Source organism: Microtus pennsylvanicus, chromosome 10 (genome assembly GCF_037038515.1).
Source record: "Microtus pennsylvanicus isolate mMicPen1 chromosome 10, mMicPen1.hap1, whole genome shotgun sequence".
Classification (NCBI taxonomy): domain Eukaryota; kingdom Metazoa; phylum Chordata; class Mammalia; order Rodentia; family Cricetidae; genus Microtus; species Microtus pennsylvanicus.
Window position 1 is genome coordinate 22,064,529 of NC_134588.1, and position 26,134 is coordinate 22,090,662.

The following is a 26,134-nucleotide window of genomic DNA, read 5'->3' on the forward strand; positions in this document are numbered from 1 at the left end:
TCTTCAGGCAAAGTTTATTTATTAAAATACAACCAAAATATCACTACACATATCACTGAACAAACATTAGGAACAACGGAGTAGGTGCATTCGCCAACAAGATGTGAAGGCAATAAGACAAAAAGCAAAACTTTCCCGTGGGCCTCCTTGTAGCTGGTTGCCCCTGGAAACTATCACCCACATTTATGGTGGATCCTCCTCCTTTAGATAAGCTGATCAAGAAAGACTCACAGGTGTGTCCAGCAGCTTCTCTCTTGGTTGATTTTAGATCCAGTCAGGTTGATAAGCAAGATTAGCTCTCATATGTGGGGTTTAATAAATGAATTGGAAAACAGAAGCCCTCCCCTCCCTTTCTGAGACATCTTACAGTCCAGGCTAGCCTTCAACTAGCCATGTAACCAAGATGGCTTTGGACCCCTGATCCTCTTGTCTCTACTTCTCAAGCGTTGAGATTATAGGTATGCACCACCACGCTCTTGTTAAGTCAGGAACTTCAATCTTTTAAAAAGAAAAACACAACAAGGGTTTTACGGCTTCTCGGAGACATACCCAACTACAAGCCTCACTGATCTCGACCTTCAGAGCCACCATTCAGGAAAGAAAAAGTTGACTGAACACAGCTCAGTGACGCCATGAAATTCAAACTGACGACCAAGTCATTCAGGACTAAGTGGCTTCTCAGTGACCAACAAGTGGGCAGCCTAAACATCGTGGATACCCTGAACTGAGAAATAACTTGTGTCCCAGACAGGATGACATTTCATAATACTACAGAGGAAGGTGTGCAAATCGGAACTTGTAAGTTATTTATTTCTGAACTGTGTGTCTTTGCATGTGCACACACGCCTGTATTCATGTGTACACAGATGCAAATGAATGGAGGAAAGAGAGGACAGCCCTTGGTGTCAATTCCTCAGGAGTATCCACCTTACTTTTCTATTTATTTTTATTTATGGGTATGAGTGCTTGAGTGTCAGGGAGTCGGGGGTGCACATGACTGTAGGTCCCAGTGGAGGTCAGAAGTATGTTTGATCTTCCTGGTGATGGAGAGCTGCCTGATGTGGGTGCTGGGAACTGAACTTCAGTGGTCTGGACCAGCAGTAAGTTCACTTAACCCCTGAGTGGTCTCTCCAGCCCCCATCTACCTTATATTTTGAGATAGGGTGTGCCAGTTAACTTTTTGACAACTTGACATAAGCTAGGGTCACTTGAGCTAAGGTAAAAACTGTTGGGAAAATGCCTCTATAAAACTGCCCTAAAATCAAGTCAATGGGGCGTTTTCTTGATTAATGATTCAAGTGGGAGGGCGCAGCCCACTGTAGCCAGTGCCACCCCAGGCAGGAGGTCCTCATTGCACAATAAAGTAAGCTGAGCAAGCCCTTGGGAGCAAGCCACATAAGCTGTGTTCTTCCATGGTCTCTGCTTCAGTTCCTGCCTCCAGGTTCCTGGCTTGGATTCCTTCAGTGATGAAGTGTGATTGAGACATGTTCAGCCAAATAAATTTAATCAGTGCTTTCTCCAAGCAATAGCAGCTTAACTACAGCATAACACAGGGTCTCTAACTCTCTGGAGTATGATGCCAAGTCTGCTAGGCTGGCCAGCAAGCGTAAGGGACTCACCTGTCTCTATGTCACCCATGCTGGGGTTTCAAGAGTGTGCTGCAAGACCAAGGGTTTTTAAAATCTGAGTTCTGAAATCAAGCTCATGTCCTCACGCTTGTGCGACAAGCACTTTGCCACCTGATCCATCTCCCCAGCCCCAAGTGTTGTGCAACCTACCCAACACTTATTACTAATACTTTCCAAAGTCTGGATTTCAAAACTTTCATTCCATTTATTTATTCTAATAAAAGTGTGTGTGCCAAAGCCCACTGTATGGAGGTCAGAGGACAACTGGCACAAGTTAGTTCTCTCCTTCCACCATATGGACCTTGGGATGGAACTCAGGATGTTGGGCTTGGCAGCAGGGGCCTTCGCTGAGCCATCTTGCTGACCTCAGAGTCTTTCTTTCACGTCTTTCTTTCACGTGGGTGGTAAAATGAATGAGGGCACAGGCAAAGCCTTGTAACTCATTAGAAACTTTCTTCAATATCCACACAGGTCAAATACCTCTGGCCACCAGCACATTAGCCGACTGTGATAGCTTAGAAATGAGTCTTTAGTAGCCTTCGGCTGGAAATGTCAGCAATAGCCAGATAGAAGATCAATTATCCACACAGCCCACGCATGGACACTATTTGAGGAACCATGTTTCTGCAATATCAAAGAGAAATTTCTAGAAGGTTCTGAAGCACTATTTTTCCTTCAGTGGGAAGTAGTGCCCAAAATACTCTACCACATCATAGATTCTTACCTCCAGAGAAAAAGCTTATAAAGAAGTTTCAGAAAACACAGCTCCTGGGGGCAGAGAGATGGCTCAGTGGGTCGAGCGCTTGCTGGGCAAGCATGAGAACTGAGGGTTGGATCCCCAGGACCCACATAAATGCTGCATATGTGGTGATCCCCCAAAGTAGTGAGGGCCAGCCTTGAAACACTGAGCCAGGGGATCATGGGAGCAATCTCGAGAGCTCTGTTAGCTTCATTAGCCCAGTCCACAACTCAGGGTTCAGCTGAGAGACCTTTGTTGGGGGCTATTATTTTGAGGTGTGTTACTTTTGTTTATATTGCATTGGTTTAACTCTGTGAAGCTGATTCTTTGCCTGTCTAAAACACCTGCTGGTCTAATAAAGAGCTGAGCGGTCAGTCAATAGCAAGGCAGGAGAAGGGATAGGCAGGGCTTACAGGCAAAGAGGATAAATTTAAGGAGGAATCTGGAAGAAGAAGGAGCAAGAGAACAAAGAAGAACACTAGGGGCCAGCCACCCAGCCAGCCACGGAGTCAGAGTGAAAGTAAGATAAACAGAAGAAAAGGAAAAAGCCCAGAGGTAAAAGGTAGATGGGATCATCGAAGTTAAGGAAAGCTGGCTAGAAATAAACCAAGCTAAGGGCAGACATTTATAAGTAATAATGAGACTCCATGTATGATTTATTTAGGAGCTGGATAGTGGCCCGCCAAAGAGTAAAGAGTAAAACATCTAACTACAGACTTGGCCTCAATGAATAGTTGAGAGCAATCAAGGAAGACTTCAGACATCAGTCTTAGGCTTCCATGTGCACACACATGCACCTGCACATATCTGTGCACGCACACACATACAAACAACCATATACAGATGCATACCACACCAAAAAAAAACCTGCAAAATTTAAACACACACAGTACTGATAGGAAGGACAAGGGATCTGAAAGGTTCGTTACAAAGAGCCTCGTTCGCACTCATGGATGGTATCTTGATGTCCCAGGACGGGTTGCAGCTTAAGCTCCTGTCTCTACTCCAGCATCTTGAATGCCCTCAGCATTAACAAGCAAAGTCATGTCTGGGATTCTGGAACTTTCCTGAGTATCTTCTCTCTAAACCGGGATGGTGCCATCTCAGCTTCCACGTGGCCCCTTTGGAATTGGTGGTGGGCAGCATTGTGGTATCAGCACAGAGGCTAACGCAGACTGACTCCCTGGATCAGTCGCTTTCCAGACACGATGATAAAATGACTCAGGGGAGAAAATGGTTTATTTGTGTCGTCAGTCCTAGAGGGCTTGAGCCCAACATGGAGGCATAGGCATGGCATCAAAGGCAGGAAGCTGACCAATCACACTCTTACCTGCACACAGGAAGGGCAGTACAGAGGAAGTGGGATGAGATTATAAACCCTCAAAGTCCTACCCCAGTGATTTGCTTCCTTCCTCTAAAGGCCCTAGTTCTCAAACAGCACTACTAACTGGGCACAACTCTTCAAGTACTCGAGTCTATGGGGGACGTTTCTCATTCAAACCACTACATCCCCTCAGTCCAATTTTAATGATGAATATTTGAATTAATTATTTGTTATTTCAGTCTTTGGACAACATTAGTAAAAGGGACTGGAAAGATGACTCAGTCAGAAAAAAAATGCTCACTGTGTGAGTGTTTAGGACCTGAGTTCAGTCCCCAGAACCCATGTAAAGAAAACCAGGCTCAGCAGCACATACGTGATCCCAGTGCTGAAAGGGTCGAGATAGGAGATCCTGGAGGCTTGCTAGTCAGCCAGCCTAGACAAGTTAGTGAGCTCCAAGCCAATGACACCCTGTGTCCCTCTCTATCCCCAAATGTGGAGAAAGTCTGACACCTGAGGTTCCCTCTGACCTTCATGTGCAGGCATGTATTCACCTGCACACAACGGTGCACACATACAAACCTTCAGTGGAAGGAGGGCTCTGTGATGTGACAACAACTCCAAAGGTGGCATGACAATTCTAATTTACCCTGATAAATTATTAAAAGACTTGTAAATCCTTATCTCAGCTTGTAGGGCTATTTCCATGGACCTGAACTGACATGCAGGGCGAGAGCATCAGTTCAAAACATAATCACTGGGAAAATTCTGAGCTAATTACTCTTTTTTTTTGTATTGAGACTTTCAGATAATTTGTGCATGTTTTATGCATAGGAAGGCTTGGTTCAGACTAGCCTCATTTTAAATGTCATATAGCTGCATGGGCTAGCAGCTTTGTTACTTAATAGCACCAATCTACAGTTCCCTGTCTTTCTCTTTTCTTTCTTCTTTCTTTCTTTCCTCCTTTCTTCCTTCCTCCCTCCGTTCTTTCTTTCTTTCTTCGTCCCTCCTTTCTTTCTTTCTTCCTTCCTCCCTCCTTTCTTCCTTCCTTCCTTCCTTCCTTCCTTCCTCCTTTCTTCCTTTCTTTCTTTCTTTATTTCTTCCTTCCTCCTCTCTCGCTCTCTTTCTCTCTTTCTCCCTCTTTCTTTCTTTCTTTTTGTTAAAGGGTCTATGTAACCCATGCCGGCCCCAAGCTCATTGTGTAGTCAAGGCTGGCCTTGAACTTCTGGCCTTGCCTCTGCTTCCAAACACCTGGGTTCCAGGTGTAGCCCACCACACCCTTTATGCAGCACTTTGGCTAAAAGGCAGGACTTTGTGCATACCAGCCACTCTACCAACTGAGCCATGCCCCCAGACCCTCCATGTGCTTTCTATTTAACCCAGAGTTGAGAAGCGTTGGTGAAGAAGCACACAATTGACTAAAAATTGTCCAAACAAGTCAAGTTTGGTCTAGAGAACTGTGCAGAAACCCCCTTTCTCCCTCAGTGAGCAGAGGTGCTGGCATGGACCCAGCTCCTTAGGAAGAAGGGCGGAGAGAAGATGTCGTGAATTGTTCTCAGAACTGTGTTGGAATTAGCCTCATTGGAACACTAAGGAAGAGAAGAAAGAGCCAGTCAGGCTTTCAGAGAAATTGTGAGGTCTTGGTCCCCAATGACGGAAGCAGTTCTGCTCATCTTACTCAGGGAGGTCTGTAAGGGCTTCGTGGCAAACACATAATTTCTCATAAGTCACACTGATTCTGAGGTCTCCTTGGCAATGGGTAATGTGGTCCTAGCTTTGAAAATACTCTCAAAAGTCACAGGAGTCAACAGACTATCCATCTGACCTTTGGCTCACTCTGTGGCACATACAGAGGCTTGCCCCTTGACAACCATTTTCCTAATGATTCCCCGGCCAAATGGCCTAATGTTCCTAGATTTTTCTTGGGTGTAAAGTATTATAGCATTATATTTTCATCTAAGTTCTACCTGACGATCGGCCCACAGGTATCTGTAGATTAGGTAGAATGTTCATAGGAGTAAACACGCAAGCTCACGCTCCTGCCGTCACTCCCTGTTAGCATCATGTATCCCGCGCTGTTGGGGGCCATGCACATGGAGGTCAGAGGACAACTTGCCAGACTGGTTCTCTCCGGCTTCCAGGAATCAAACCCAGGTCATCAGGCTGGACTGCAACTGCCGTCACCCACTGAACCATCTTGCGGGCCTCTTATCACATGCTTTTGAGCAATCTTCCTGTGGTGGAGGGGGCTATGGGGATGCGGTTTAAAATACAATCTGCAAAGTCAAGGAAAACCGAACTTCAGTTTCAGTGCCGTCCCTTGCTGTTTGTCATCTCAAACAGGCATTACGTCATCTTTGGATGCCTCAGTTTCCTCAGCTACAAAAATGGAAATCGCGTCATCACGTTCTTACTGTACCTATAGGGCGAAGTGAGATAAAGTATGCAGAGTACTCAGGAAGTGTCTGCTACATCCTAGAGGCCAAAATAACAACCAGATTGGCCATTATTATTGTTTTCATATTAAGTTATTATTATTACTTTTGCTTGAAAAGTGCCCACTGGGGAGATAACTCAGTCAATAAAGTGCTTTCTGCACAAGCGTGAGGAGCAGAGCTCAGGACCCCAGCAGCCGTGTAAAATCCAGGTGTGGTGATGAGTGTCTACAGTCATGACACAGGGCAGGCAGGGAGTGCGGTGGTGTCTACAGCCATGACATGGGGGGCAGGCAGGGAGTGCGGTGGTGTCTACAGCCATGACGCAGGGCAGGCAGGGAGTGCGGTGGTGTCTACAGCCATGACGCAGGGCAGGCAGGGAGTGCGGTGGTGTCTACAGTCATGACACAGGGCAGGCAGGGAGTGCGGTGGTGTCTACAGCCATGACGTGGGGCAGGCAGGGAGTGCGGTGGTGTCTACAGCCATGACATAGGGCAGGCAGGGAGTGCGGTGGTGTCTACAGTCATGACATAGGGCAGACAGGGAGTGCGGTGGTGTCTACAGCCATGACATAGGGCAGGCAGGGAGTGCGGTGGTGTCTACAGTCATGACACAGGGCAGGCAGGGAGTGTGGTGGTGTCTACAGTCATGACACAGGGCAGGCAGGGAGTGCGGTGGTGTCTACAGTCATGACACAGGGCAGGCAGGGAGTGCGGTGGTGTCTACAGTCATGACATAGGGCAGGCAGGGAGTGTGGTGGTGTCTACAGTCATGACACAGGGCAGACAGGGAGTGCGGTGGTGTCTACAGCCATGACATAGGGCAGGCAGGGAGTGCGGTGGTGTCTACAGTCATGACATAGGGCAGGCAGGGAGTGTGGTGGTGTCTACAGTCATGACACAGGGCAGACAGGGAGTGCGGTGGTGTCTACAGTCATGACACAGGGCAGGCAGGGAGTGCGGTGGTGTCTACAGCCATGACATAGGGCAGGCAGGGAGTGCGGTGGTGTCTACAGTCATGACATAGGGCAGACAGGGAGTGCGGTGGTGTCTACAGTCATGACATAGGGCAGACAGGGAGTGCGGTGGTGTCTACAGTCATGACATAGGGCAGGCAGGGAGTGTGGTGGTGTCTACAGTCATGACATAGGGCAGGCAGGGAGTGCGGTGGTGTCTACAGTCATGACATAGGGCAGGCAGGGAGTGTGGTGGTGTCTACAGTCATGACATAGGGCAGGCAGGGAGTGTGGTGGTGTCTACAGTCATGACATAGGGCAGGCAGGGAGTGTGGTGGTGTCTACAGTCATCACACAGGCAGGGAGTGCGGTGGTGTCTACAGCCATGACATAGGGCAGGCAGGGAGTGTGGTGGTGTCTACAGTCATGACATAGGGCAGGCAGGGAGTGCGGTGGTGTCTACAGTCATGACATAGGGCAGGCAGGGAGTGTGGTGGTGTCTACAGCCATGACATGGGGGGCAGACAGGGAGTGTGGTGGTGTCTACAGTCATCACACAGGCAGGGAGTGCGGTGGTGTCTACAGCCATGACATAGGGCAGGCAGGGAGTGTGGTGGTGTCTACAGTCATGACATAGGGCAGGCAGGGAGTGCGGTGGTGTCTACAGCCATGACGTGGGGGGCAGGCAGGGAGTGTGGTGGTGTCTACAGCCATGACGTGGGGGGCAGGCAGGGAGTGTGGTGGTGTCTACAGCCATGACATGGGGGGCAGGCAGGGAGTGTGGTGGTGTCTACAGCCATGACGTGGGGGGCAGGCAGGGAGAGTGGTGGTGTCTACAGCCATGACATGGGGGGCAGGCAGGGAGTGTGGTGGTGTCTACAGCCATGACGTGGGGCAGGCAGGGAGTGCGGTGGTGTCTACAGCCATGACGTGGGGCAGGCAGGGAGTGCGGTGGTGTCTACAGCCATGACATAGGGCAGGCAGGGAGTGCGGTGGTGTCTACAGTCATGACATAGGGCAGGCAGGGAGTGTGGTGGTGTCTACAGTCATCACACAGGCAGGGAGTGTGGTGGTGTCTACAGCCATGACGTGGGGGGCAGGCAGGGAGAGTGGTGGTGTCTACAGCCATGACATGGGGGGCAGACAGGGAGTGTGGTGGTGTCTACAGTCATCACACAGGCAGGGAGTGCGGTGGTGTCTACAGCCATGACATAGGGCAGGCAGGGAGTGTGGTGGTGTCTACAGCCATGACGTGGGGGGCAGGCAGGGAGAGTGGTGGTGTCTACAGCCATGACATGGGGGGCAGGCAGGGAGTGTGGTGGTGTCTACAGCCATGACGTGGGGCAGGCAGGGAGTGCGGTGGTGTCTACAGCCATGACGTGGGGCAGGCAGGGAGTGCGGTGGTGTCTACAGCCATGACGTGGGGCAGGCAGGGAGTGTGGTGGTGTCTACAGCCATGACGTTGGGGGGCAGGCAGGGAGAGTGGTGGTGTCTACAGCCATGACATGGGGGGCAGGCAGGGAGTGCGGTGGTGTCTACAGCCATGACATGGGGGGCAGGCAGGGAGAGTGTTGGTGTCTACAGCCATGACATGGGGGGCAGGCAGGGAGTGCGGTGGTGTCTACAGTCATCACACAGGCAGGCAGAGAGTGTGGTGGTGTCTTCAGCCATGACGCAGGGCAGGCAGGGAGTATGGTGGTGTCTTCAGCCATGACGCAGGGCAGGCAGGGAGTATGGTGATGTCTACAGTCATGCTGCAGGGCAGGCAGAGACAAGCAGAGACTTGGAACTCACTGGCCAGCCAGTCTAGCTGAATCCATGAGCTTCGGGTTCATTGAGAGACTATAGAGGGAAAAAAATGGAGAGAGTCTAAGGAACATACTCAACATCAACCATCTAGCTTACAATTACTCTATTTTACTATTTACGTATTTCTATTATTTAATTATATTTATTTATTTAGAGTATGTGTACATACGTGAGCACATATGTGCCACAGTGCATGTGTGTAGATCTGAGGACAACTATAGGGAGTCAGTTATCTCCTTCCATAATACGAGTCTTGGGGATCAGACTCAGGTCATCAGACAAGGCAGCACCTTCTGCCCACTGAGCCATCTCGTCTTTGCCAGATATGTTCTTAATCTCTCAACTGACTAATTTATAAATGAAACTCAATTTTAGCTGTGCGCATGGAACATGGTTTATTTAAGATGGTATCTCTAGGGGGTGAGGAGGAGGACACTATATAAAGCGAAAGAAGCCCTTCCCAAAGACCACACACTGCGTTATTCCATACATGTGCTATTTCAGGAATATCCAAATCCACAGGGATTATCCAAATCCACAGGGTCCATGAATGCTCGTCAAAGGCATAGGAGGCAGCTACTGCTAATGGGCATGAACTTTCCTCTGGGGTGATAAATTGTTCAGAAATCTGATAGAAGTGAATTCTGCATAATTTTCTAAATAGATATTTTAAAAGTCACTGCACTATACAAAAGAAGTAGGCAAAGATTTGCGTGCGTGTGTGAAGGACCAGGTATCAAGGACTTCAGGTTTCGCGCATATGATCTTTGACTGGCCTGCTCAGGTCTGGCACTAGAGCAGAAGTCACCATTGATAATACGTAAATGATGAGGCACAGTGTATTCTAAGAAAAGTTTGTTTACAAGGCTGAGAAGATAGCTTGGACAATAAAATGCTTACCTAAGTTTGATTCCCAAAGTCAGCTTTAAAAGGCAGCCATGGTGATACAAGCTTGTCCTCACAGAGCTGGGGAGGCAAAGACAGGCAGATTTCTGGTGCTTGCTCCCCAACTTGGGAAAATTCCAGGGTAATGAGAGACTCTGTCTGAGAAAATAAAAAGTGGACAGCACCTGAGGAATTGAGGAGTGACTCCCATGGTTCTTCTCAAAGGTACAAACACACAGTGCACATGTGCACTCCCCCATACACATACACCTGCATACACATGAATGTGCACACTCACATACAGACACACACTTGAAAGAAACTAGTAGATGGCCATGGAAGTAGTGTGGACGCAGAAAGGGGTCAAGGGAGTTCTCACTTGCAGAGGAAACAAACCCAAAAGTTCTCTTTCCCACAAAGCCTGTGCTTTGCATTGAACTTTCTGCAAAGCCAGCCTTGCAGAACTGATTAAACTCCAATGACTGCGGAAAGGTCAGAGCCTAAAAACAATTTATCCTGGGTTCTCTCTAGCCTCTTTAATAAGCATTCCTTGTCCACTCCTGTGTCCTACCTAACATCTTTGTAACTATTAGGTAAAATCCTTGGGATGTACAAACAGAAACCTAGCATCTGCCTACCCAAAGGTTACCAATACCATCAGGTAGTGTCTGAAACCTATAGCACAGAATTCTCCTGTTTATTATAACTTGCTACTTGGTGTTTTCATCAATATATTTGAGATTATCCAGCAATACCACTCTTGGGAATATACCCAAGAGATGCCCTATCATACAACAAAAGTATATGCTCAACTATGTTCATAGCAGCATTGTTTGTAATAGCCAGAACCTGGAAACAACCTAGATGCCCTTCAACGGAAGAATGGATGAAGAAAGTATGGAATATATACATATTAGAGTATTACTCAGCAGTTAAAAACAAGGACTTCTTGAATTTTGCATACAAATGGATGGAAATAGAAAACACTATCCTGAGTGAGGTAAGCCAGACCCAAAAAGAGGAACATGGGATGTACTCACTCATATTTGGTTTCTAGCCATAAATAAAGGACATTGAGCTTATAATTCATGTTCCTAGAGAAGCTAAATAAGAAGGTGATCCAAAGACAAACACATAGGCATCCTCCTGAATATTAACCTTCATCAGGCAATGAAAGGAGACAAAGACAGAGACCCACATTGGAGCACCGGACAGAAATCTCAAGGTCCAAATCAGGAGCAGAAGGAGAGGGAGCACAAGCAAGGAACTCAGGACCGCGAGGGGTGCACCCATGCACTGAGACAATGGGGATGTTCTATCGGGAACTCACCAAGGCCAGCTGGCCTGGGTCTGAGAAAGCATGGGATAAATCCGGACTAGCTGAACATAGCAGACAATGAGGAATACTGAGAACTCAAGAACAATCGCAGTGGGTTTTTGATCCTACTGCACGTACTGGCTTTGTGGGAGCTCACCTTATTAGACCTGGATAGAGGTGGGTGGTCCTTGGGCTTCCCACAGGTCAGGGAACCCTGATTGCTCTTCCAGCAGATGAGGGAGGGGGATTTGATCTGGCAAGGGGGAAAGAAATGGGAGGCAGTGGCGGGGAGGAGGCAGAAATCCTTAATAAATAAATAAATTAAAAAATATATATTTGAGAAGTGTCTTAATTTATGACTTTCTTTGTTATTATAAAACTTTCATGAAACTGGTACCATGTTGGAGCATAGCATGGGGTACACTCACTCTGCATTCCTGCAATTCATATTTAACACCAGAACAAGTCATATTTTATCTGCTGTAATGTAAGGGCTGTGTATTTGTATTGACAATAGTTTGTGGGTGGAAGCATAGGTCATAAGGTGAGACTTGGGATTGACATTTGGAGTGGAGGGCAACCTTGTGGGGCTGAGTCATGGACTGCGGAATCGAACCACATCTCCAGGTAGACAGTGTGGAAAAGTCACATATTTTGGTGTCCAGAGGTGACATGTGTACAAGTGAAGGTTGAGAACCACATAGTACTGTCTATTGCCTCTTTTATCACCCCTGCACAACTTGCCTTACATATCTGTCTTCAATCACCTTCTTTGTCACCATCATAGCTTCCTTTCTGGTGCCATGATAAAATACCACAACAAAAGGCAATGTGGGGCTGGAAGGGTTTATTTGGCTTAAAATTCCAGACCAGAGTTCATCACTTTGTGGAAGTCAAGACAGAAACTCAAACAGCTGGTCACATCACATCTGCAGGCATGAGCACAGGGAATACATACATTCTTGCTTGCTTTATGCTTATTTATACTAGCTTCCTCTTCTTTTACTCAGTTCTGGACCTCCTGCCTAGGGAATGGTGCTATTCACAGTGGGCTTGGTCTTTCCACATCAATTAACAGTTAAGTCTCCAATAGACAGGCCCACCGGACCCAGATAATTCCTCATTAGAAATCTCTTTCCACATAATTCTAGATTGCTAAATTGACAATTAAAACTAACCAAAACCCTCTCTCATTTTCTACTTCTGTACTCCAAAGGTTCTTAGACCACATGAGGAATCTTCAGTGCTGTGGGAACACCTTCAGCCAATAGCCTTTAAAATACTGGCCCACTTTGGGCATGGTCAAATGTACTATATACACAGACGTAAAAACATGAGTGGCCCCTTGGCTGCTGGATTCGGTTCCCATTCCCTGCTCATGCATCCACAGTTGCTGTGATAAGTTCCTCCTGTTTACAAATGCCCCCCGCCCCCAGTGTCTTCAGTCACAATCAGCTTTTAGAAAATCCAGCCCTGGATGAATTCACCTCGCCATCTGCACCATCTGAGTGATGACCATCTTGACTGAAAATGGCCAAAGCAAATGCAGGCATCTAGTAAGACTTATCTCAGTTTAAATCTAAGGCTCACACTTCCAGTGGGCCTAGAGCTACTTCCCACTCCTGCTAGGCACTTCACACCCCTACTTCACAATGAGTAATTCACACCTCACTCTTAGCACGTTGCCCACCCCCTGTCATTCCTAGCTCAGCTGAATTTAACCAAGAAAATAGCAATAGCAGAAGAGATAGTTCCTGTGCCTTCCTGGGCGCTTTTCTGGAGCCCTCCCGCTTGCTCACTCCCCTTCTCGCCATTCCCCATGGCTTTGGCTTCACCTTCCCTCTGAGAAGCAATCTGTTCCTCACTTCGCCTGCTCTGACCATGAGTCGCATCACACTACTCCACAGCCAGAGCCCCTGAGACTATCTAATTCACTCCTTGGGGCTTCAATTATAAATTCCAGTATGAAAAGAAAAAGTCTTACTGTCCTAACTGAGGTCGTTGTTTTAAGTGTTGTTTTTCTCTGTGGGAATAACATGATAATACTGCTACCATCTTGGAAGAGAGGTTACCACAGCAACCAATTGAGTAGCACAGTACACAGTTTTAACCAGGGCTATGACAATGGCAACATCATAGCTGTTGAAAACCCCGGGTAGGAGAAGGGAGAATCCCAGCAGCCTCTTTTGATATTCCCTCCACTACCCACTCACACACAATTGCAAGGGATTCTGGTAGATGCCAGAGTATGTGAGACGTAAAAGGCTGGGACCTGCAAGATGGCTCAGTGGGTAAAGACACTTGCTACCAAAATCTAACAATCTGGGTTCAGTTCTCCAGACCCCACGTGATAGGAGAGAAGCAACTCCCGCAGGTTGTTCTCTGACCTCCTCTTACGATCTGGTGCAGTGCTCCACCTCTCACATAGACACACACTAAAATAATAAAGTTTGAAAGGGTGGGGAAACCCCATGACACAATTTTCAGGAAGGCATCATCTAGAATGGGTGGAGTAGTGATGATGTAACCATTTGGGGTAAACGCATGCTTCCTATAATAACCTCTCATTCATGATTTGTAATTAAGTTCAATCAATTCATAAACTTACCAAGTTCAACTTCAAATAAATTCTTACTTTGGTTCTAGGTTAACAAAAGAGACATCTATCTGTTCATGTCTCCCCAGGTGCCAGCCTCCAGCCAATCACCTGTGGCCATGGAAGGAGATTATGTCTCATGTGAGGATGTTAAAAAGGTCATTGAAAGCAAAGGACCAGGCCAGTGAGAAGGATGAGGGCCTGAGTTCAGTCCCCAGAGCCCACATGATGGGAGGAGAAGACAGACACCTACAGATTGTCCTCTGACCTCCACACACGCACCATAGCACACACGCTCACAGAAAAGACATGTGCAAACTAAATCAATGTGATTTTAAATTCTTTCAAGAAAAAAAAACCAAAATAGTCACTAATCAAAAACAAATAAAACAGAACACTCGAAAAGCTTGTCTGTTACTGAGATAAACTACATGTATACTAGGGCATTAAACATTTAGGGAATTTAGTTTTTCTAGAATGCTGGAAATGAAGAAATAGCATCATAAAAGGAATCTAAGGAAAGCATAGCTAAATGGAACACATATTTGGCTCTGTCTCCAAGACCTCAAGTGACTCAGAGCCCAGGACTAGCTGTATTGATCTTTATTAATCCAGCAAATATCATGGCACCTAGAATTCAATATTTGCTGGATTGAAGAGAGCCTCCTGGAAGATAATGAGAAAAGGAAAATTGACTGCCGGGTCAGCACTGCGGCTATCCCTGTCCATAAGATGGAAGAATTCAATTCCTTCCGCTGACTCAGATTCACCGCCAGCACTACAGTCAGCCCTGAAGGCTGTGAAGAAATTCTTTATTTGGGTGACATCTGGTCACAAGTCGGACAGTGATTTCAGACAAAGCTTGTGATTCAGCAGTGTCTTTCAGCTCACCGTTCCCCGCACCGCGTCTCTAAAAGTCAGTGGCGGACAGTGCCGCACATCTCCCGGTGGTGGCATTTCCATGGTGAGATGAGGGTGGAGTGGGCTGCTTCTGACCAAATCAGGCACAGAGTTGAGAAACCTGGCGATGTGGCGCTGAGCCATGGGGAGCGAACCGGAGGCAGCAGGGTGTGTAAGAACCACTTGCTGGGCTGTTTGAGCTATGCCTGCCCTTTGCTGTGACGCCAGCCTTACCCGAGTGGCTGCGCTGGTCTTACTTGAGTCACTCTCAGGAGAGGTAAAAGGACCGGCAGATGACAGGCAAGCCTATTGTGAAAGTCCCAGCTCCCTCTCCCCCTCCTCCTTACTTTCTGGAGCACCAGACACCTTAAGAGCTGGATTTGGATTGGATCTGTCCTTCTCAAATATCAGCATGTATTTTATATATGCATAAATGTATGCATGTATATGACATTGGAGTCTAGAAAGGAAGGCAGATGGCTTACAGGGATATACAAAATACAAAAAAAAGGAGTATAAAAAATAGAAATAAAATGCCAAGGAGATAAAAAAATTAAAAAGCTGAAAATTCAAATGTGGATAGCCCTAAGTACATGTGTGTATGTGTGTGCACATATGCATGTGTAAGCGAGGGGCCAGCATCAAATGTTTTCCTCAATCACGTTCTACATTATTTTATTTTATTTTTAGGATAGGATTGTGACTCACTGACTCAGCTAGGCTGGTTGGCCAGCAAGCCCCAGGCATCTCCTATCACTGCTTCCTCAGCACTGGGATAGTAAATTGCAGTGCTTGGCTTTTTCACATGAATTCTGGGACTTTGACTAAAGTCCTCCTGCTGTCGTGACAAGTGTGGTCCCGATGGAGCATCTTCCCAGAAGCCTGTGTGCACCGCCATGACATTTCAGCTGCACTGATGGGTGGAAGCCCCTGCTCACTGACGTCCAATATTTTTATTGATAAAGAATAATTAGATAAATACATCGCCCGGTTACCAAATGATCCCAAAGCCCCTCATTTTCAGTGGGTCACAGAACAGGAGAAAACCCCGAAGTGGATTGAAGCTACTATTCAAGCACCTGTGCCACGGATCACATGACCTACAATTGGCTACGTTACCTTCTTGGTTTCAACCTGCACCTACGGACTCAGAAGGTCAGTGAGCAGGGCCCACGGGTCACAGGTTGTTCTGCATGTGAAAGTCCGTAACAGAAGCATTTCAGTCTCACACTGGGATGGGCCAGAAGGACAGCAAGGACCAATCAGACTCTTTACCAGGTCAGATCTGTCCTCCTCCTCTCAGATGGCTCTAGGCTGTGTGGAGTTGACAGTTCAAACTAACTAGAACAGGAACCATTCTTAGGACAACAGAGGGATGCTTGAAGCCCCTCCATGATAGAAGAGAAGGCATTTTGCTCTCAACCACGTACTCTATGTGTGGATTTGCCTTCTCTACCTGTAAAGTTTCCAACAGAGCTACCATCTGTGGACTTGCAGCGCACTTTATCTCCTGCATGATGTTCCACAACCCTTACTTCTGGCCAAGGAGCTTGATTTGTAGCAAAATAAAGGACAGTAATGGGGTTACGTTTATGGAATTTACTTGCCGTTATGATGCTCTTCATTATCCTGATGCAACTGGCTTGATAGAATGGTGGGATGCTCTTTTTAATTCTCCATTCTAGCAATGACTGTGTGGTAAAACTTGGAAGTGTGAAAGAAAGGACCAGCGCCTAATATGCTATATGCCAATATCTATTATCTTTTGTCTGCCCTGCACTGGGAGCACCAGTTTGAGAACTGTGACAATGTTAATTGTGAATGTGACACAATCTACAATCACTGGGGAGAGACTTGCAATGAGGGATTGTCTAGGTCAGATTGTCCTGTAGGCAAGTCTGGGTATGGTTGTCTTAAGTACATTAACTAATTGATGTGAAAAGATTCAGCCCACTATTGGAGATTCAATTCCCTAGGCTTGGGCCCTAGACTGTATACAATGGAGAAGATGAACTGAGCACAGCAAGCATACATTCATTCTCTCTCTGCTCTTGACTGTGGATATGAACAGCTGCTCCAAGTCCCTGCCACCTTGCCTCTCCCACAGTGGTAACTGAGACTTGTAAGCTTTAAACGAACCTTTCCTCCTGAAGTTCCTTTGGTCAGGGCGTTTGCCCCAACAAAGGAAGGAAACTAGAAGAGGTATAATGGAAGGCCTGGCCTGGAATCCCAACACTTCTGTAGAAGCAGGGAAGTGGAGACGTGAAAACCATAGCCAGGAAAATAACAAAGGACTCTGTCTCAAACAAGGTGGAAGCAGAGGACCAGCTCCCAGGGTTGTCCTCTGACCACAATACAGACAGCATGGTGCCTGGGCGCCTGCGTGCACACACGCAAACATGTGCACACATCCTCAAATAATACACACAAGCACAATTTTTAAAGGCAAGGCCTTGAGTTACGCTCACATACATGGATGAACTGTTAAAGAAAGACCAGAGAAGGCAGAGGTTCCCCCACACCCAACTGACCCCTGAGGACCAGATCCTCAACTGATCTGGACAGCACGGGAAAGAAAATTTGATTTTGGCTCCCTACATGGTCTCAAACACTCAGCAGGAAAGTATGAAAAATTAAAATGACTGTGTGCTTGTTCAAGGGACCACGGTCCTCAAACATATTTAACCACACAGAATGTTATTTGAACAACTATTTTTCATTAATTATTCTCTTCCTGAAATTTCTCAGATATAGCACGAGACCTTGGCTTACTTCAACCCTGCAGTGTCTAGCCACAGCTGAGGAAAACAGGTCTGTCTTCCTAAATACTGAGGCCAAATCTAAAAGCTGTGCTTACCAACTATGGAACACTCTCTTTCTGGGAGGGTACTTCTCACAGCTACGATGTGTCCTTCTGTGCCCTAGCCACACCTGTTCCTTGAATAAAGGAGGCTGCCAGGTACCATGTCATCAAACTCACAGCTTTGGGAAATTACTCAGGATACCCAATGGGTGTCTTTGGGACTTTGCTAGCTAACCCTATAGAAAGGACCTAATGGGATTCTAGTTCTCTTTTACATTGTCAATCAATGCTGAATTTAACTGACTTCTTCTGTGTTCCAGGTGCTTGCTGTTTATGCAGGAGTCTAAAGTAACAAACAGCTAATTACAGTTACTTTATCCATCTATAGAACACTGGTACATGGTCCGGAAAGGTGTACAATTACATGCACCTTACAAAAATTTATATTAATCGGGATGTTAAAGTTTTTTCTCATGAACTTTGTCTCTTAATGTTCCCCACACAGTTTTACTAGAGGAGACTTGATAGCTGAGTCTGAACTTATGCTGAGCAATGAACACTGAGTCAGGTTCTTGCAGCAAACCAACAGCCTTAAGTCTCGGAATGGACAACAATGTCAAAAGTCGCCATTCCTGCGAACACCTATGACAAAGCCTGCCGGACATTCTTTAGATGTTTTTCTTGCCTGTGCCCTTCCTCCAATAAAGGCAAACCACCCTCTTTCCTTAACTACACTCTCAGTAGGAACGTGGTAGATCCAACAGTCTCTCTTTAGTATATTACAGACACCACCGCCCTCATGTAGCCTGCTCCAAGGATGTATGTTGTCATCTCATGGCTGTCTCATGTCCTGGATCTTTGCCTTCTGTTAGGCAATAATAAATTATTGTGGCCCCTTAGTTCCTCTGAGGGACCCTAGCTGCTCTCCCTTCTACATCACCCCTTTTCAAACTGCAAAACAGTTAGAGGGCCCCAAACCCTAACAACAGTTCAGGCGATGTCTGAATAGGGCACTCGTGAGCTTCTAGCCCATCCCTCCTTTTACCACTCTGGGCAATTTTTTTCATGACTCAGAACTCAAGAGGCTGGACTGGGGCCTTCTTTGCATCCGTTAACCTCACTGTCTCACCAGTTCTCAGGAAACTTTGCAGAAATTTTAGGTCAGCGTAACATCCTTCAGGATGGACTCCATTCTTAGGCTGCTGTGGTACTCCATATTAAAGAGGACTCCATCTCCTTACTTCTGCTAAGGATGGGCTTTGTGCCCTCTGGGGCAATGCTGCTTCCAAACCAACTAATCCAAACTGGTTTGAGATGGGGTTCAAAGACCTAGGGACCAGACAAAAATAATTCAGTAATAAGCATGCTCCTATGGGTGGTTTTTGGGGGTCAGGCCAGATCCAAAGGAAACCCCATTTCTCTGAATTCAAAAGACAGAAGGGACAGATGGCTGCCTGTGGTACCCATTAGATACCAAAGCCCATGCTGGCCTCCAGGCTCCCTCAGCATCACAAGTGCTTGATACATATTTCAGAGTCCATATTAGCATCCTAGCCCTTCTCACCTCTCCTACCCTAAATTTCTCCAACCCATGGACTTCCTTCCCCCCAGATACAGATACTCCCTCTCCTTAAAACCCTACTGTCCTTGCCACTTCTGTGTCTCTGTCTGTGTGCCTGCCTGCTTTCCTGCTTGCCTGCCTGTCTGTCTGTCTCTGCTATGCTTTTTTTTCTCTTATGGTCAGGTCCAGTCGCCTGGCCATGTTCAGTCTATACTTCCTATCTCTGCTCTGGACTCTCCCAGATGCCTCTGGCTGAGTGTTCTCTCTTTTATCTACAACAAAAACTTCCCTTTAGCTATACCATGGAGAGTGGTCATGTTGTCAGTTATATAGAGAGTCCCCTCCAATTCCAGCTCCTCCCCTTGATCACTCCTTTCCTACTTAGTATTCTCATTACTTAGCTTTTACCCTATCTTTTAAATGCTTTATGGAAGTTTCTCCAGGATCACATCACTGCTGTCACTGGGTTCACATTAGGACAATGGTCACCCTGGCTAGGACCCTGACTGGGCCCCTTAGTCTTTGGTCTTGTCTTACTCGCTATGATTTCCATCTCATCAACTATTTTGAGAAGTTTCTGCAGGAGCACAAGACAACTGCACGGTCTACCACAGCTGCTCAAATTAAACCACTCCTCCTGCTACATGGTGCCAATCTGCAGAAGACAGAGGGAGTTTGAAGCAGATAGTGAAAAAGGAGGCAAATATCATGGACATCCCAGTGACCTGCTGCTTGAGGGACCATTATAACTATCAATATTTAGTCCCCATTTTAATTGTACATAATGATGACTTTATGACATTTTCATACACAAATATTTGGAGCAAAGTTTGACATATTCACCCACCACTACTCTCTTGTCCTTCCCATGACCACTGATGCCTTCTTCTTTTCCAACCGGCCCCCTTCTTTTGTGTGTGTGAACCACTGAGTGTTTGGTAGGGTTACTTAGAGGGGTGTGAATTGGGGGGTGGGGGGTATTTTCACGACCAGGGGCAACTCAGCAGAGACTACACCACTGAGGAAACTGTCTCTCCCTCCCCCATAGTTGACAATAGCATCTCCTGAGCGACAGGTGAATGAGAAGCAGCTTATGGCTGCTTTGTCTTACATCTGCCTGGTTAAGCTGAGTTGTCATTTTCTAGAACCTCATCCCTTCTGTGTTTCTGGCAAGGGAGACAAGAAAGAGAGTCTCATGGGAGATTTGGACACAGCAGGAAGGTAGCAGGTGTTCTGCGGCTCACACGTGGGTTCTCGCTTTTCTGTCGGCTCTGCTCCTCATGGAAGGCAGCCACTGAGCCTGCAATGCACTGTCCTCTGGATCCTTGTTATCCACTGTAGCTCCCAAGCAGGGGTATGCTTCACTCTCTGATGGAGGTCCCCAGCTTCTGCAGGGTGTCCACACCACTGGCCCTGACAGGGGTTATGCTCAGCCAGGTTCCAACTAGCTCTTGCTCTTTCCCATTTTCCTTCCTATATAATTACAGAACGTATCACATTCTGTATACACCTTATATGAATAAAGGACACAGCTGCTGGGCATCCCCTGAGGCCACAGACTTAGTTAATACCAGAGAGACTATGGCAGGGTGAACAAGAAAGGAAAGGATTTCAGACCACTCAGAAGAGTGAGAAGTCCATCTTAGCGCTGTGGAGAAGGAGAGAAAGTGTCTTGCATCTGGGAGAAAGGGAAGAAGGAATCTTGTTCACATGCGGCTTAGAGGATGTGGGGGAAGTGTGGAGGAGGATGCACTTAGATGAGGGAATAGGCACCTTGGATTGAGGTATCCATGTGACAGATATGTTAAAACTCTCTGGTCTGGTGGCCTGTAGCAACTGGAAGTCTGTAAACTTCCCCAGCACAAAAGAGATTGGTGTCTGTTCATTACCCTGGAATGCAGATGCCTAGAGATTACAGAATCAACTATGAGAATGGAGACAGAGAGGGCTGTAGGTATGCCTACCTTGAGCAGCATCTTGTCTGGTATTTGACATTTCTCTCCTGGAGCCCTGGTACCTGATGAGCTGGGACATATTCACAAATGGGTTCTCGGTAAGGTGCTTGCCAATAGCTAAGAGGCTTCAAGAAAGTGTGGCCTGGTTAGACCCTAGTTTAAATCTATCCTACACATACATACAATCATACATATATATATATACACATAGGTAGAATTTTCTGTCCCACCAGCTAGCTCCTAATAACCACACAGAACCTTCTTATTAATCATAAATGCTCAGTCAATAACTTAGGCTTGTTACTAGCTAACTCTCATAACTTAAACTAACCCATTTTATTAATACACATGTTGCCACATGACTTGTGGCATTTACCTGTCCTCCTACATGTCTTCTTCCCTCTCCATCTGGCTGGCAGCTCTGCCTTTCTTCCCAGAGTTCTCTCTGTCTCGCTCTCCCACCTATACCTCCTCCTGCCTAGCTATTGGCCATTTAGCTCTTTATTTAACCAATGAGAGCAACACATCTTCACAGCATACCAAAAGATTGTTCCCACAACACATATATACTCTTCTCAAACAATTAAACAAATTTATAAAATATCAACTTAGCTAATAGGCACACTTTTGGAGTACACGTGAGAAGTAAATGCATCTATCAAAACAGTGTAGACTGAGAAACGTTAATAGTCAACTAGGCAAAAGTAGAGTGATCAGGAATGAGAACCTCACCTAAAAAGCTGCCTCTATCATACTGGTCTGTGGGCATGTCTGTGGGACATTTTCTTAGTTGCTAATTACCCCTCCCCTGAGAAGGGGCAGTCCTGGTGGCCTGGACTACACACACACACACACACACACACACACACACAGAGAGAGAGAGAGAGAGAGAGAGAGAGAGAGAGAGAGAGAGACATAGACACACAGACGACAGACAGATGGTGTTCTGTTCCTTTTATTGAATCTTGTCATTGATACAGTTTGAAGCCTAGAGGATGAGAGGTTGTAACAACCAAGTGTGAGTCCTATGAACCCCTGAGGCCCCTTAACTCTGTGTCTGCTGTGCACAACTCCCAGCTCTGTTTGTGAAGGAGAAACCATCACACCTTCATGCTTTCTTCTCTCCCGTCCACACTGACCGTTTCTCCCATTGCCTGCCTCCAGCTTGAGTGACTGAGGACTAGCTGCTGAGAGTCATGCACTACACTTCTGACATGCATTGACCACATAGCAGCTGCAGGCATCTGGAGCCCAAGTTTCTTTTTCGTCTCTGCTCCTCTGATAAGGACGTGACATCTAGCTCATCCCTGGTGAACTATGATCTTGCTCCATCCTTTTCTCCAGAAGCCTACTTCCCTGTTGTGTGAAGGGGCACATACTCTAAAAGCCTGCAGCCCTGACACCTCTGGTGACATCTGTCATTGCTTTTTCTCTGTAGTTGATATGGCCTTCCCAGGAGCACTGACATGCCCTCTCCGGAATGGCTGAAAATACTGTGCCCACGCTTTCCTTGGTTTAGTGCAAGGCACTCAGAGCCTTGCACCTGCTAAGCAAGGGTTTTAGCACTAAGCTGCTCCCCAGCCCATGGTCCACCTCTAACCACGCTGAGAAAATTCATGCTTTCATACCCATAGCTGCCTTTCCTTGCTGCTGTGACCACTAGCAGTCTTCGTGTGATCAAACTTGGGGTCACAATCTGTATTCTAAGAAGTCAAGTTTGGCTATCGATCCAAAAGAAGCCAATTAAAAGAACTAAATTAATAATACAAAGCAGGAAAGGGAGGTGTGTTCAATATGACCACACTGGTAAGAGGGACACAGAGATCCTCTGACGCCCTTTCTGTCAATCTTTGGGATCCTGAAATAAGATTAATGCTTAAATAGAGGACCGAGAACTTGCACACCTAACCCATCCTGGTCAAGGTCCGTTCATCTCTGACCCATCATTAACCTGGAATAGATCACCTTATGGTGGTCTGACAGCCTTAAGGTGGTCTGGCAGGTTGTTAGAAGTCTCTTTCTGGGAGAAAAGCCCCCTTTGATTCTTTTTCCCTCTCCCAGCATAAGATTCCTGAGGAAATTCTCATGTGGAGGGGTTCATTGTTTCAATTGTCTGATGCTCAGACTGAGGACATGAGTGTCTCTTTACAACGTCTCCATTTCTGCCAGCCAGCTACAATGAAGACACAAGTGTCCACTTCAGAGAGGAAAGCTTCCACCACCCCAGCCCAGAACTCACAGTGAACAGGTTCTGTGAGGCCGAGCTCCCCACAACTTTTCCCTGCAGGAAACTGACTTGACTGAGTCACAGCAGAAGCAAAGGGGCCATGACTCAGGGACTCACACTGCCACTACCAGGTGCACATGACGCAGATGTGGCCCGAGAGACCTACTGAGGGAGGAGGTGGGAACCACGATGAAGACAAAGCCAAGGATATGCTAAGTCCATGATGCAACCTACTGAGTATCTGCAAGCATCCCTAATACCTGCTCCTCTTATCAGAACATTCACTGCAGCAATATTTACAAAACAAACGCAGCTAAACCATGGGGATGCCCAATAATAGCAGATTAACCTCCTGTAATAACATGTGCCTTTACCATTTGTTTGCCTTCTTTCTTTTTTTTTACAGGGAAGGGTATGAGACGCAGGGCCACTATCACAAGTTATGTAGTCAAGTTTTCCAAATTTAGGGAAATTGCAAGGGTCAGTACATGCTAAGTCCAATGGAGACACCTCACCCTGGGAAAGCCACCTTTGTGATCATGGTGTCTCCTCCACCAAGTAAGTATGCCACTGTCAATCAAAAAGGAAAAGTACTCAGAATGTGGGGAGTCTGCTCTTGCTTGCTGGGTCAGCATGATGACCTGAGTTTAATCCCCAGAACCCAAATTTAAAAAATATAGCACGGTGCCACGCATTTGTAAGCTGGGGACTGGGAGACAGGAGGACATTGAGGTGCACCAGACAGCAAGCCTACTTGCTAGAGTTTCAGACCAGAGAGACACCCTGCCTCAATAAAGAAAAAAAAATGAAATAAAATGTTGGCTGGTGAGATGACTCAGGACCATAGCACTTGCTGCTGAGCCTGGAACCCGAGTTCAATCCCTATCACTGTTGATGGGAGGAAAGAACTAACTCATGTTTTCCTCTTTCCTTTATGTGTGTACTATGAAATGCACATGCTCATACTCACACACACACACACACACACACACACCAATAATAAATGTTTAAAAGAAAATAATCAATGACAAAAACCAAGGTGACTAACTTCTGAGGAATGACAACCTTTGGGGTAGCCGAACACAACCAACAGGATGAAATCTACTCCAAAGGTCAAAGGTTGTTCATTAGACCGGCTTACACGATGCAGGCTGCTCTTCCAACAATGTCTTCATCGGAGCTAAAAGCAGTAGCCATTCAGTCTGTGAAGTTACATGCTTCCTCTGTTCCAACCTGGTGCTGAAGGCCTGGAGGAGCCCTGGAGAGACACTGGACTTTGGCTCACTTTGGGAGGCTAAAGGAGTCAGTATGAGCAGAGGCCAACATCAGGACAGATGTTTACAGCAGGAAGACTGATGGGCATGGTGATATTAACATGCTCATTCATTTATACAAGAGCATGGCACAGAGAACTTACAGCTACCTAGGTAGTAAGTGGTAAAGTTGCATTTGAATTCAGGAAGCCACCAATCAATATGGGAACTTAGTGAACAATAACCCAGAATGTCTGAGATAATAAAACCATAATGCAAACTCGGCATGATTGAAGAGTGTGTATTTGGGCAGGGGAATGGCTTGGTGGTAGGAGCATTTTCTGTGTGAACATGAGGACGCAGTTCAGCAATCACATAAAAAGCCAGTATAATGCCTATAACACCAGTGCTGGTGTGTGGACACAACAGGATCCCCAGGGCTTATTGGCCAGTGAGTCTAGATGATCAAGCATGGACTCCGGGTTCAGTGAGAAACCCTGTCTCAAACAAGGTGAAGTGTGATACACACACCTAAGTCAGTCAGAATTCCTTCTTCTCAAAGAAAACCCAGCCTACAATTCACAATCCCAGGGAACCTATACAACAAAGAGGACCCTAAGAGAGAAGTGCATGGATCTAATCTACATGGGAAGTAGAAAAAGACAAGATCTCGTAAACAAATTGGGAACATGGGGAACATGGGAACAGGTAGAAGGGAAGGGGAAAAAAGGGAGGGGAGAAAAATATATAGCTCAATAAAAACAATTTAAAAAAGAAAGCATCCCTGCTTCTGCCCACACTCCAGAGAGAAACTTAAAGGACCTAGCTCCTGCTGCCTTGCTTCCTCCTCCTCTTCTTTTCCCAAAGAAAGACATCGAGGGCTGTGAAATGCTGCCGGCTGTGGAATTCCCAGAAGGCAGCTTGACGTTCTTGTGAGAATGCTAGTTGGGTCATTCTCTTGGAGAATGCCAGCTGAGGGCAAGGGGCCACCACACTGAGCACACAGCCACCAGGCAGCAGCAAGAGTGTGGCTTCTCAGCCACCAGTCTTTGCCTTGTGCCCCTGTGGAACTTGAGGTTCTTCAAGCATTTGGGCGAAGAGCTGTTGCCAGCGACGCTGAATCAAAGGATCTAAAGATAGACAAAGAAAACACTCAAAGAGAAAGTGTAAATCAGATTATTTGGGAAAGCTAGCAAGGAAAGCTACAGAATAGGTGTAGAGCCAGAAAGCTGAATCTCAGCCTCGTGTTTTTAGCAGCAGTTACACCCTTGTTGCTATCCGCTTGCTGGCAGCTCTCTCTCTCTCTCTCTCTCTCTCTCTCTCTCTCTCTCTCTCTCTCTCTCTTCTCACTGTTTATTGGTTATAAGACTGGAAAAACCCCTCAGGTCACCTTCACGGTACATGAACATACAGGAGGCATGAAGACTCTTGTGCTCACAGATGACACTAGCGGAACCAGGAATGTTAAACGCACGGGGTTGTCTCTTCAAAGGGAGAGATGGATAACCTGTGCTCTTCCCAGAAGGCTGAAGTGGGTGTGGTTAATAGCCTGGTGACCTGTCTGCGTGGCTGAGATGAGCTCTCCCCTCAAACTCTTATCTTGAGCTTGTTCTTCTCAGTTAATCTACAGAACCCATCCTCAGGGAAAATGTCACTTACACTTTACAAAACGTTTCCATGTTTTGAGCTTTGTTGTGCATATGGGATTGATTTAATTATCACCAGGAAACTTTCCCCCAATTGTTCTGT

At 46.6% G+C, this 26,134-nt stretch overlaps 1 pseudogene; it reads right to left on the reverse strand.

Moving 5' to 3' along the window:
* Nucleotides 1-23,556: 23,556 nt before the first annotated feature.
* Nucleotides 23,557-23,698, reverse strand: LOC142859254 (U1 spliceosomal RNA; annotated as a pseudogene).
* Between the last annotated feature and the right edge of the window lie 2,436 nt (nucleotides 23,699-26,134).